Source organism: Poromitra crassiceps, assembly GCF_964638095.1.
Source record: "Poromitra crassiceps genome assembly, chromosome: 6".
In the NCBI taxonomy this organism is placed as follows: Eukaryota; Metazoa; Chordata; class Actinopteri; order Beryciformes; family Melamphaidae; genus Poromitra; species Poromitra crassiceps.
Window position 1 is genome coordinate 62,442,150 of NC_139627.1, and position 13,544 is coordinate 62,455,693.

Below are 13,544 nucleotides of genomic sequence, written 5' to 3' on the forward strand. Positions count from 1 at the left end.
AGTCAACATGCTGACACAAATATTACAACGATCATACAGATGTGATGGTTATGCAATATTACATGAGAGATTGTGCTGTTAGTATTTCCCCCCCCAATATTTTATTTTACAGTTTTTTAACACAAAGAACAACATTGAACAGACTCAGACAGGGGGAAAAAAACAAGAAGGGTGGGGGGGGGAGGCATACACATATTATGCTACATTACAGCGTACTACTATCAGCTACCAGCTACCAACGTGCTTAAGTAGCTACTTGTAGGAGATGTTGTGCATGGAATCCCACCCAAGGGGTCCATAAGAAATCAGCCGGGTGAGTCACCCGTCACCCGTCACCCTTAACCTCGTCTAAGTAGGCTAGGAACTGGTCCCAGATAGTTGAGAATTTCTTAAGTGAGTTGGTCCTCAGAAACCTGAGTCTCCCTTAAACGTATGCCACGCCATACGTATAACTGAGACCATGTCCGTCAGCCAGAGCTGAAAAGAAGGTGGGGAGGGGGACTTCCACTCCCTCAGAATGAATCTCTTGGCGATTCAAGATTCAAGATTTTTTATTGTCACTCCATGGTACAAGTATCACGTGTGAAATTCTTGTGCTGTGGACTCCGTTTACAACATAGTACAAATATAACAGGGCATATGAGTGCAAAAACAGCAAGAGACACAACAACAATAAGGCAGTATAGTGATAAGACAAGTCAGAGACAGTGGCATATTCACTGCACATAGGTGCACATGTCATGTGCATACTTTAGACGTGCTTAAACATTTTAAATTTGACGTATTTGACATACAGGTGCAAGTAGCATATACCGTAAATTTCGGACTATAAGCCGCGGCTTTTTCCCCGTTTTTTGGCCCTGCGGCTTATATAACGGTGCGGCTTATCTATGGATTTTTTCAAAAAAAAAAAAAAAAAAATCTCTCTTTTTTAGCACTCTTTCTAACTATAAATCCACTTCTGTTTTAATTTCCTCTCTTGCCCTCTTTTCACCACACCGCGGACACTGTGTGCACTGTAAAAAAAAACACAGGTGGTGTTGTGTTATGTTGTTTTGTTGAAATGTTAATAAATGGGAGCTTCCTCAAACAGCCATCTCTTTCCCGACAATCCCCTCTGTACATGAACCCTTACATATGGTAATTAAACATTAAAACACAATTAAAAAAAAAAAAACATTAAAACACCTGCGGCTTATAGTCCGGTGCGGCTTATATATGTAACAAACAGGCAATTTTGCTGCTGCGGCTTATACTCCGGTGCGGCTTATAGTGCGGAAATTACGGTACCTTATTAAACATACAATTAAACATTAGACATACGTAATGGTAGCAGCTACAGTACGGTACAGTACGGCTACTACACTATTTGTGTATGTTAAGGAGTCTCGTGGCCTGCGGGAAGAAACTGTTCCTCAAGCGATTTGTGCGTGCTTTTGGAACCCTGTATCTCCTCCCTGAGGGTAACAGGGAGAACAGGCTGTTGTGGGGATGGTTTGTGTCTTTGATGATCTTCAGGGACCTCCTGAGGCACCGCTGTTTATACAGTTCATGCAGATCTGGCAACTCACATCCTGTTACGTGCTGGGCCACGCGCCTCACTCTCCGTAGCGCCCTGCGGTCCATGGTGGTACAGTTCCCGTACCAGGTGGTGAAGCAGCCAGTCAGCAGGCTTTCAATGGTGCCTCTGTAGAAGTCCCTAAGGATTTCTGGCCTTAGCCCAAATTTCTTCAGGCGCCTGAATCCGTGTAGTCGCTGTTGGGCCTTTTTGGCAACAGTGGCGGTGTGACCGGCCCAAGTCAGGTCCTGGTGGATGTTGACTCCCAGGTACTTGAAGCTGTCCACACTTTCCACCACTGTGCCGTTGATGATGATTGGGACAGTCGTCCCCTGCGTCAAAGACTGTTTCACAGCCGTAGGGAAGAGCAGAGAGGATTCCGAGCAGCCAAAGATAGCGAGTCCCGCCTCCGGCTGAAGGGTTATTTTATAGGCCTTAGTTTTACAAAATAAATAAAAATAACGGGGACAAAATTTTAAAATTTAAATTATAAATTTCAAAACTTAGGCTACCTCATAGACTGTAAAGACGGCGTGAGTCATATTGCAACCTTGTGGCGCCTGCAGTTGTTTCGTGGCTTGGGATGTCATTTCTCTGTGGCATGTGAAGCTGTATGCATGTCAGTGCATTGATTGTATATGTATCAAGTGTTGTGGTATCAAACTTGGACTGTTGCTAGTGTTGCATCACTGTCAAATGGAACTAGTGGTGTTGGTGAAATATCTACAATGTCTCAATAATAATTAGCATGGATGTACATTTTATAGCCCAACTCATGACTTTTTGAAATCTCAGTGCCAGGAGAGAACGAGAGAGGTTCGCTGTCTGATATTGGCTTTATACTTGTGAAGCTGCTTTTTCATAATTTAGTAATGCAATAAAATGTATTGCATTAAGTGCATTTAGTCGTGCATTTTGCTCGCGCTTGGCAGGCGGCCACGGCACGGTGCAGGCCTGAGGGGCTAAATGGACATCACGATGGCCCGATGTAGAAGGCTCAGAGGTCGATGTGGGTCAGCCGACGATGGTCGATGCCATCATCCATCGTGCCAACTCTAATGTATCTGTATATAGATATAGCCTATACAGTATGCTTTTTATCTAGTACAGTGCAATTATCTATTCTGTGCAAATATCTTCAAGTGCAATATGTTCTATGCAATATCCATCTAAATCGTATCTATTTCATATTCGCATATTGTATACTCTATCTATCTATCTAACTATCTGTCTATCTATCAATCATCTATATAGTATCTATCTATCTATCTATCTATGAACATAAGAGTTGAAAAGAACGCAAGGTTAAATGAAAAAGACCCCTTAAAGTTAATTCATTTCCCAACTGCTTTAGTGAAAAAGAGAGCGTTGCTCTCTTTGAAACTCCCCTGAATAAATAAAGGTTTTAAAAAATGAATGAAAAAAGTACCCACCTCTGCCTCTGATTGGCTAGCAACCGTGGCCTTCACTGTCTGTTGGTAATGTTTTGCCCACTGACCCAAATATGGACAAAGCCACCCACTATTTCTTGGACTCACGTTTTGCAGCAAAGTGTTGTCTGTCGCCATCTTGGGGTCCTTGCACAGCTCACGTGAGATGGGGGTTTCCCAGAGCCGCAATTCCGCCTGCTATTGGTCCGTGATCGGCAAGCTGCACGATCACTGGACAGGCAACCTGTCAATCATCCCTTTTTCTATCATGTATTTTACTCCAAACGGGCGAGTTATATAAAAAATGACCCTCCTACAGTTGTTATGAAAAGGTGAAATTAGCTTATAGACCAAAACCGTGTGTCGCCCCTAACTGGAAAGATGTTTAAAGGTCCCAATTCGTGCAGCTGTAACCTCTTAAAAACGTGTGTCTCTGGTCCATAAAACATGATTCTGGATTAATCTGTCGAAAATATAGCAAACCCGTTTGTTGTGACGGAGTTCTCACTCCCTCTTCTGGTGCTTCCCAAGAACGGCCTGTTTCTATAATATATTCAGAACTAACAGTTCCCATTGGCCGCTGAGGGAGAGCCCGCCCCAGGCTCCCAGCGGCCAATCAGATTAGCGTCTGTGGACCAGCACGCTAGGTTGCGAGTTATCGTTAACTAAACGGTACTACGCTAAAGAGGACATCTCAAAATGCCTAGACTTACCGAATGCACCTCTGCAGTTGCTGGATCACGTACAGTTGGCGTCGCTCCAGCTAGAAGTGTTAATTTTGTGGCTATAGACTAAATGGTGCAGGTAGCTTGTGTGAGAGAGACCCGCGCAGTATGCAGGAGGAAGCTAGTGACGTCCCGATTCCCCCAGATTCCCCTCTGGGCAAACGAAGCGTTTGGGGGTGTGGCTTGGAGGAGACTGCAGAGGGACGCTGGATAGGGACAAATCCAACTGTGGCAGTTCTGAGCGTGTGACCACTCATTACAGGGAGGGCTGACAGCAGTATATATGCATTTACAAGTAAAAACAGCTTTTGCACGGAATGGGACCTTTAATCGTGTTACAAAGACAGGCATTTTAACATGGGGGGGAATCCCTACTGCCCCCAGCCCCAATTGGCCATTCGACCAGCTACTTCCACGTCTTCATAGGAAAACCCTAGAGTTTGCCCACTGGTTTTGCCAAACCATCTCTCTTGCTTTGTTCATTGAGGCAGTATTGCCCTCTTTAGTGACACAGTAACTCATTTATTGCTTGTACTGTATAATTCCATCAGCAGGGTTTGTTTGCCTGTTGAGAAAAACACCTCTCTTGATTTGACGTCTTTTTGCAATATGTATTGTCTTTTCGACACTCTGCTCGTATGAGCTTCTTGTGTAGCCCGGGTGCTATGCAGGCCAGGCTGGGATAAACGTCAAGTCGGCACGACTGATTTCACTTGGTGGAACAAGTAAAACATTTATGCAAAAATACTCAACAGATGTTGACTTTATCTCAGTTACATCCACTATAGACATATATGGTTTATGTTTGCCATTTACCTTTGTTAGATCACATTCATCATCAATAAAAGTGCTATTTGTTTTTTGTGATAAAATGGTGCTGACGGGCTGGTCAAGTGTGTGGGGAGCAGACGGGTTCTCGCTGCTTGAAGTGTAACACTGTTGAAACCTTGACTGTGTTTGTAGTTTCACACACTACAGACAGAGTGAAGGTACATATAGATGTACTGTGTTTGTAGTTTCACACACAGACAGAGTGAAGGTACACAGACTGTGTTTGTAGTTTCACACACTACAGACAGAGTGAAGGTACACAGACTGTTTGTAGTCTCACACACTGAAGCCACTTCTTAATATGCAGTGGAATCCGTATTATAACCCGCTCCTAGCCGGTTGGCCTGCATGTTAAACAACAATTAGCCGGCCTACGCGCACTCCCACGAGTCCGTATCATATTCATCTCGGTCCCCTGTATAGGATCCGCATTATAGCAAATGCGGCTGCTGTTACACACTAGCAGCTCATAATCCCGATCATGTCTGAGTGGGCGGGTGGTGGCACAGTTTATTAATTAATGAATCGTTCGGGCAATCGCTTATATCAACGAATTAAACGAGCAAACTCACGGTTTCCTCAAGTGCTGCGAGCGGCTTGAATTGTTTGGTCGAGCCTAGGGATCCCAACGCGCTTCAGCTATGCAGGCAGGCAGGTCCGGTGCATCACAGAGGAGGGACGCTTACTGCTGCGCTGCTGAGCCATGTCAGAAAAAGCGAGACATAGGCCTAGCCTAACTTTTGTGGGGAGAAATACATTGAAAACTAGTCAGATATGACTTGAATGCCACTTGTAAAATAAATCACCCACAGTGATTGACGACGGTCCGACCACTATTTTGACTGGGCGGCTTTATGTAACAAAGGCGGAAGCGCTCATTTTTGGCACATTGCCACCCCTCGTGGTCGGAATGGACCCTCAGTTAAAACGGCATGTTTTTGAATGGAGTTTGGTTAAAGATTCGCTAAAGCTGTTTCAATTTAGCACAGCGCCGACGACGACTCACACGACAACTATTTGCCTTGTAGGGAATAACGTGCATGCTCCCGTACCCCCTCCCCCCGCCCACTGGCAGAGAGAATACTGACCATTTCCAGCTGTTTCTAAACAAAGACCCCTCATGTTTAAAAAGGTAAAACCGGAAAATATCCTGCTCTGGCTAGCCAGACATGATCCAGACTTCATGTTTATGGAGGCTGTTCGACCCCATAACCAACAAGAAAATGGTGTTTGTATGTGGGGACTTCAACATCGACCTACTAAATCCACTTGATCATAATTCAACTACTGAGTTCATTAATTCAATCTACAGTATGAGCCTATATCCCTCAATAATACGCCCAACTAGAATTACAACCCACAGTGCTACATTAACTCATTCACCGCCAATGACGTCTTTGACGTGTTATCAGAAATAGCCCTCCCCGCCAATGACGTGTTTGACGTGTTTTTGTTTTTATTACTGCAGGGCGTAGTTTAAACACTTCCCCAGCCTGTCACATGGTATCAGGTCCCTATCATCTAAGACAACACGTGAACAAACACATACCGCAGCTGTTGTTTTGAAATTGAGCAGGAGGAAAAGCAGAAAACTGGTAACGCTTCCTTGTGCAGACAGGAGAAACGCCATTGAAACGCGCCTCGGCGCGCTGCACGAGCTGGAGTCGCCTTCCTCTGTGCCAGCCGGGAGAAAGTAATCAAGAGATGTGTTTGATCATCGGAGGAATGAGGAAATGATCGATCAGTTTGCGAGGGCGGTGAGGACGTGTTGAATAGCCGAGGGGAAAACGGGAACGATCAGATAGCAGGGGATATGACAGGGAGACATGGACGAGGAAGGGTGCAAAATAAACACACAACAGCAAGGCACAAGGCAGAAGCGGGAGTCAGAGCAGCCCGCTGTCCTTTCTCAAGAGCTATTCAGTTGGTTCATGTAATCGCTGGGCTGCGTGCCCTCCAGTGTTGCTCCTGGCCAATCCCAGCGCCACAGGGCGTGGTTATTGCTTATCATATGTGGGGTTAGAAATCTAAAAGGGGGATCGTGTGTGTGTGTGTGTGTGTCTGTCTGTCTGTCTGTCTGTCTGTCTGTCTGTCTGTCGGTGTGTCTGTCTGTCTGTCTGTCTGTCTGTCTGTCTGCACACTCACTCACACCGAGTAAACTGTATTGTTGAATGTAAAAAAAAAAGCACTTCATGTGTATATATATATATATATATTTTTTTTTTTGTCATTTGTGTCCTAACGAATAATATTTACATGTCTGATGTCAATACAGTTCAAAATAAAAGAATTGAGAGCGAGTTCTGCATGAGATTGTGTGCATAAATACATAAATGCCATTTTCTGCAATTTCTTTTCTCAGAGAGACATTTTGGGGGAAAACAGGGTGTATATAAATGGCTATAAGTAGAGTACAGAACATGCTAAAAGCTCACTTTTTTTTCCCTGGTGAACCCAGAGACGTACATCTTCATTTTGAGGTATTGCAAATCACTCTGGTGCTAATAGATAATTTACTGTGGGTCTTGAAAGATGACCAACAATTATGAAAATCTTTGGCCTGTGCTAAATATTGGCAGTCCTAAACTGGCGGTGAATGAGTTAACACGTTCACTGCCAATGACGTGTTTTTACGTCAAACTAAATCCAACGGTTGACTGCCAATGACGTGTTTTTACGTCAAAAAAATGAATTTTTTTTTTTTGACCGTGGGATGTGCATCTAACCCTTTTACATCTCTTATATAATTATTGGAGCCACCGAACATGTACAACCCATTCAATCGACCCACTAAGTGGCGACAGTGCTCTCCCAGACTAGAGGAAGGCAAGCAAAAAGCATGTGTGAGGAAGCCATTCTCATGAAAATGGATGGCGAAAACGCTTTCGTTTTCGCGCTGATTGCTGGCGGTGCGGGATTGCAAATTTGCATAATAGATTACGGGTGGAACACACTTTGAAACACGCAGCATAAATAAGACCAGAATCGCAAAAGCTTCATCAAAGCTCTCAACACAAACCACAAGAAACGAGCGAGCCGATCCAGACTTGCACAGCGGCCGCCAGCAGACAGGCAGCAGCAGCAGAAGCAGTGAGCCTGGTGACGCGAGGTTACAGCAGCAACAGAAACGAGCTTGTGACATGCCCGCTGCAGCCAAGAAGAACACACACGGAGGGAGGACTTTGAATGAGAGGGGTGTTTCCTGCTGTTATGGAGGAAATTACTGTTCAAAACTATTGTTTAGATGTCTGACGTCTTACTGATGCCAAAAATTAATGGTTAAAGTGACTGTTCTATCGAATTTCACAAAAAGCCGTTTATCTCAAAATAATTTTTCAGACGCTGAAACCATGTTCAATCAGGAGAGGCCAGTTGGTAGGATTAGACAAACTTTATTTAGCAATCGGCGTGCATGGCAAATGCTTTGGCGCTTGACTCCATTGGCCAGTGGCGCTGCTCTTGAGGCAGAGGAGGGCGCCTGCATGGGCTAGGAGATCCCCCGGCGCGCTTGACTCCATTGGCCAGTGGCGCTGCTCTTGAGGCAGAGGAGGGCGCCTGCATGGGCTAGGAGATCCCCCCCCCCGTGGGGGATCGGGAGTCAAGACTCGTTGGTGGTGGACTGGGGAGGTGGGTGGGGCAAAACAACGCTTCGGAGGCCGGCTTCAAGGGAGATGGACTGCCGTGGGCTGCTGCTGCTATGATCGGCCAGAGAGAGAGAGGTGACGTAGAACCCTTGCTATATATATGAGGATTAACTGACGTCATGTTTGACGTCATAGCAGACGTCATACTAGGATTTTTGACCACGTTGAGATCGGATTACGCGTGAGTGGCCTTCTGCTTGAACTATGGTCTGGAGACCTCACTTCAATCAGGAGAGGCCAGTTGGTAGGATTAGACAAACTTTATTTAGCAATCGGCGTGCATGGCAAATGCTTTGGCGCTTGACTCCATTGGCCAGTGGCGCTGCTCTTGAGGCAGAGGAGGGCGCCTGCATGGGCTAGGAGATCCCCCAAAAGGAAGATCTGATTACCGGAGGTTAATTGAGATCTGCAGGCGCCAGTAGTTGATTGCACTATTCCGGCCTTCGACCTTTTTAGCGACTTACAGCTATTTGCGGCTGGCGCTCCCAACTCGGTCGGGCACCTCGCGATAGCGCTTCCCAGCTTGGCCTACCTGGCCGCCTTGGCGCTTCGCGATCGTACTTTCCGGCCTTCGACCTTTTTAGCGACTTACAGCTATTTGCGGCTGGTGCTCCCAACTTGGTCGGGCCTTCGATCTTGCTTTTCCTGCCTTTGACCTTTTTAGCGACTTACAGCTATTTGCGGCTGGCGCTCCCAACTCGGTCGGGCACCTCGCGATAGCGCTTCCCAGCTTAGCCTACCTGGCCGCCTTGGCGCTTCACGATTGTACTTTTCCTGCCTTCGACCTTTTTAGCAACTTACAGCTATTTGCGGCTGGCGCTCCCAACTCGGTCGGGCACCTCGCGATAGCGCTTCCCGGCTTAGCCTACCTGGCCGCCTTGGCGCTTCACGATTGTACTTTTCCTGCCTTCGACCTTTTTAGCGACTTACAGCTATTTGCGGCTGGCGCTCCCAACTCGGTCGGGCACCTCGCGATAGCGCTTCCCAGCTTAGCCTACCTGGCCCCCTTGGCGCTTCGCGATTGTACTTTTCCGGCCTTCGACCTTTTTAGCGACTTACAGCTATTTGCGGCCGGCGCTCCCAACTCGGTCGGGCACCTCGCGATAGCGCTTCCCGGCTTAGCCTACCTGGCCGCCTTGGCGCTTCACGATTGTACTTTTCCTGCCTTCGACCTTTTTAGCGACTTACAGCTATTTGCGGCTGGCGCTCCCAACTCGGTCGGGCACCTCGCGATAGCGCTTCCCAGCTTAGCCTACCTGGCCGCCTTGGCGCTTCGCGATTGTACTTTTCCGGCCTTCGACCTTTTTAGCGACTTACAGCTATTTGCGGCCGGCGCTCTCAACTCGGTCGGGCCTTCGATCTTGGTACATTAGAATTTAGCTTGGCGCTTCCCGGCTTGGCCTACTTGGCTGCCTTGGCGCGACTACCCTGACTTTCTGCTCTCTCTTTCTCTTTCCCCCCCCAAAAATGAGCCGGGGAGTTTACTGCGCCTTGCTGGCGCCGTGCTTTCGGGGAGCCACCACCAACGAGACATTTTCTTCATCGGCACGGAAGTCCGGGACATTGTTTGTTGCCATGCTCACCGATTTAAGGGAGGAGGGTTCTTTGGGCCGCCAGTATGGCCGCCTGCTCCGGGCGGATGTAGCTGGAGAATGCCGATGACGACCAGCGGCCCATTTGCTGGAGGGAGGCGGAGGACACTCCTTGCTCGGCGGCCGAGGTGGCCGCTCCGATCCTGAAGGAGTGGCTGGAGTAGTCCTTCGTCGGGGGTTGCATTGCTGGAGCGTCTGCTTGAGGTGCAGGGTGAACCGGGATCTTGTCGTGTGGTGACAGGGTGCGATGAGGAGCAGGGGAGCCGAGGGGCCGGTCAGAGGCCTGAGCTTGACGTAGTGAGCCATGAACGAGAAAGGCAGAAGGGGGCTAGTGCCTTCCTGTATGCTATTGTGTGCTGGGGCAGCGGGGCTCTCTGGCTGCGGTGTCAGAGAAGAGAACGTTGTCCAGGCTACGCTCCATCGTGAGCGATGACTCGCGCCCACTCCACGGCGTGCTAGTCGAACGCAGGAGTACGTTCAGTGAGAGACTGATTCCACCTAGATGCAGTACGGAGAGGCACAGGAAATCATTCCTGCCTGTGGCCATTAGTCTATTTAATGCCTCTCTTACAGAGCACCTCGGAGACGCTCAGTCTCCCTGAGACTGAGCCAGCCGATAGGTTAACTGTGCCTGGCTGAGCCACGTGTGGCGTATAGGGCAAGCCGACTTAATATAGTCCAGGGTGCAATAATGATAATTGACACGGAATGTATACTTACCTGACGTGTTTTGTATTTTGCTACTTAGACATTCCACTTATTTTTGCTTCTAGCGCATTTACTAGTTATTCTATGCTATGTTGTGTTTTTTTTTTTTTTCTGCTTATTGCTTAATATTGCATTTGCGTTGCATTTACTACTGTTTATTTTATTTTAAGCTATGTGTGTACTGTGAGCGAGCTACCGTAACCTGTCCCGATTTCCCCTCGGGGATCATTAAGTCATTCTGATTCTGCTTCTGAAGAAATGCCAGAGGCATTTTACTTTGAAATTCGTTAAGAACAGGAGGTGGTGTATTAAGACCGGGTAGCTTAACACGGAAAGACGTCAGCATTCCCTGGGCCGTCTGGCTTTGGTCCGAAGTTATGCAGTAACACTCATTCTAGCTGATGCTCAGACAAGCTCCGTGGGCCAGGGGTGTTAGAATGGCCCCTTGCGTGGTTATTATTATTATTGTTGTAATTATTATTATTATAATTATTATTATTATTGTGACTCCCGCTGGCCATTTGCTAGAAGCGATTTCCGCTTAGGCGTCGGAGATAGGCAGGCTGAGATGCCCGCTGGGTAGAATAGTCAGATCACAGGCCAAATAACTTGTCAGTCAGCTTCGCTTTATTTAGTCAAAGCCCGAGGGACACCTACGGTACATGTGGTGTTTTCAGAGCAACGTAAGACAGTATTTCTGTTTGGTGGGGCGGGCCGTTGCGGGCAGACGGAGTATTAAAGAGATGAGAATACGTCTGATTATAGGCATTATAGGCAAAACACAGAGATCCCTAGTACAGTTTAGTGCATGAGTGCTCAAGAAAGCGCACGAGGTAATCAATGACTCCGCGCGTGTCCTTCATGTCTGTTTTGACTTAATGCCATCAGGAAAGCGCTTTAGACAGCCTGCCTGCGAAACAAGCAGGAGGAAGTTTGGTTTGGTTCCAGAGGCCATTCGACTGGTGAACAGCCACAGTACGAGAAGTGGTCAGTTTATCTAGACTAGGTCTGTACCTTGACCTTTTGATTTGAACCCTTGAACAAGTCTAATATGTACTTGGATTGTATTGGCTGAAATTAATTTGTATTGATCTGACACCTATATTCCTTTGTGGTGTTGGATACACTGTAATCAGGGATCTTGCTTTATCAGTGTCATTTATTGTATTTATTGTTTTGTATTGTTTTTTTTTGGATGTGTACAGAGTACAGCTTGTTTGCAGTATTCATGCCTTAAATTGCCCTTTGCGGGACTGGACTGGTAGATTGCCCGTTTAAATGCTGAAGTACTGATACTTTCCTCATGGGTCCTTTCGCGTCCACGGGTGACTGGTCCTCCGGGGTATGCTCGGTGTGCTGTGGTCGTCAACCCCGTCCTTGGTAGAGCAGGTAGCTCTTGAGAGAGGCGGGCAGGGACAGTCCGTGGATTCCGCTCAAGCGGTCCCTTCCTAGAGCCGCCCGCACGGAGCGCCTGCACAGGTCCATCAGAGGGAGGGGATCCGGATCGAGTCCGTTTATGTACCGGATTCGTATTTCGCAGTGTCCCCACACGGCGCTCACTGCGGGGTACACCTTCCTGCCCTTAAGTCCTCCGAACGCCACCCCTAGGTCATGTCCGTCCACTATGAAACCTAACGTCCCCTCGTCCATGTCCAAGACGACTAACAGAGCGAGTCTGGTATTATGAAGGTGTCGTCGGGCTCCAGGAAGGGGGGTGATAGTGGAGTTGTTTTTTAAGATTGTTGTTCAAATAAACCCCCTCAGATCGGAAAGTTAAGAAATTATCATTGTCATCATCACAGAAGCTTCCTAATTTAATTTATCAGTCACCATCAGTCACATGGGGTCACTGGGGACCCAGAGGTAGAAAATAAACAAACTCAGCTGCGTGTAACAGCAAAGATAATTGAGAATGAGAAGGCAAGAGTATATAGTGCCTTTTTGAAAACAGCGCTGCGGCCATTTTGGCCTGAAATACGGCTCCTTGCTGGGGCAGAAGCTTAGTCTCCAAAATGGCGGATTGGCTGTGTGCTGTCGCATCTTTACGATAAAAGGTCTCTGGTTACCGTGAACCTCCGTTTCACAAACACCACGACAAGGAGAGAGACCGCTACTTTTCACACTCTGTTTTGGATTAAGAGGATGTCCTGAAGTGTGACGGTGGATTAAAGACTTGATGAAAAACGTCATGTGATCTGGTGGATTATAGTCTTCGTGACAGAAAGAACAGGACACCCGATGGGTTAACGTTACATGGATGCGAGTTTTACTGCCGAGTGCGACTTTCTGCTTGACTGCATGTAACGTTAAACTTTTATCGTCCATGAATTCCTGGGAGTGCTTATTCTTTTCGTGAATGGATTATTTTACGTCGCTGGATTTGGAAGGGAAAGCAAATTGCACTACATTTCAGCTGTTGCCGCCAGAATGAACCGTTCGCCCCATGGACCTTTCGGTCTGCCCAGAGTGCCCGAGATGCCACGGCGCTCCGGCTTCAGCGCTTCTCCAAGCCGGTTCCCGTCAATCACCGTGAATCTGCCCGGCGGCCTGGAGGTCAGTGCGACCAGGAAGTACGTGGCGTCTCGCGGCGGCCCCGCGGCCTGCATTTCCCCAGCGGCTCCCGGCTCTCGGGGCGGCTGCCTCTACTGGTCTTCGCCCGCGGCCTCTCGCACGTCCGCGCCGATCGGCCTCTCCCTCCGGCACGCTCGCACGCGTTCTTGGGCGTCCGCGGCGCGGCGCTTCGTCTTCTGCTCTCCTACCGGGGCCGTCGCAGTGGCGCGCGGGGGGCTATGCTGGCAGCCTGTGGTCCGGTCGCTTCGCCAACGTCTTCGTCAGACACCTCGGAAGGCAAGTACGCTCCGTGGCCGGTCCGGGACAGGGGACCGATGACTGAACTCGACATGCCAGGAATGGGAATATCCACGGGTAGAGAAGGCTTGTGGGTGCTGATTCGGTCTGCGGATCTGGTGCAAAACAACGCTTCGGAGGCCGGCTTCAAGGGAGATGGACTGCCGTGGGCTGCTGCTGCTATGATCGGCCAGAGAGAGAGAGGTGAC

The 13,544-nt window shown here is 48.1% G+C and overlaps 1 protein-coding gene across 1 annotated transcript in view; it reads left to right on the forward strand.

The window, feature by feature from the left end:
• The window catches only part of itga4 (integrin alpha 4), a gene marked incomplete at its 5' end in the record, with an annotated part of 155,792 nt that overhangs the window by 48,307 nt on the left and 93,941 nt on the right, over positions 1-13,544 (forward strand). The gene's annotated exons all lie outside the window — the stretch shown is intronic.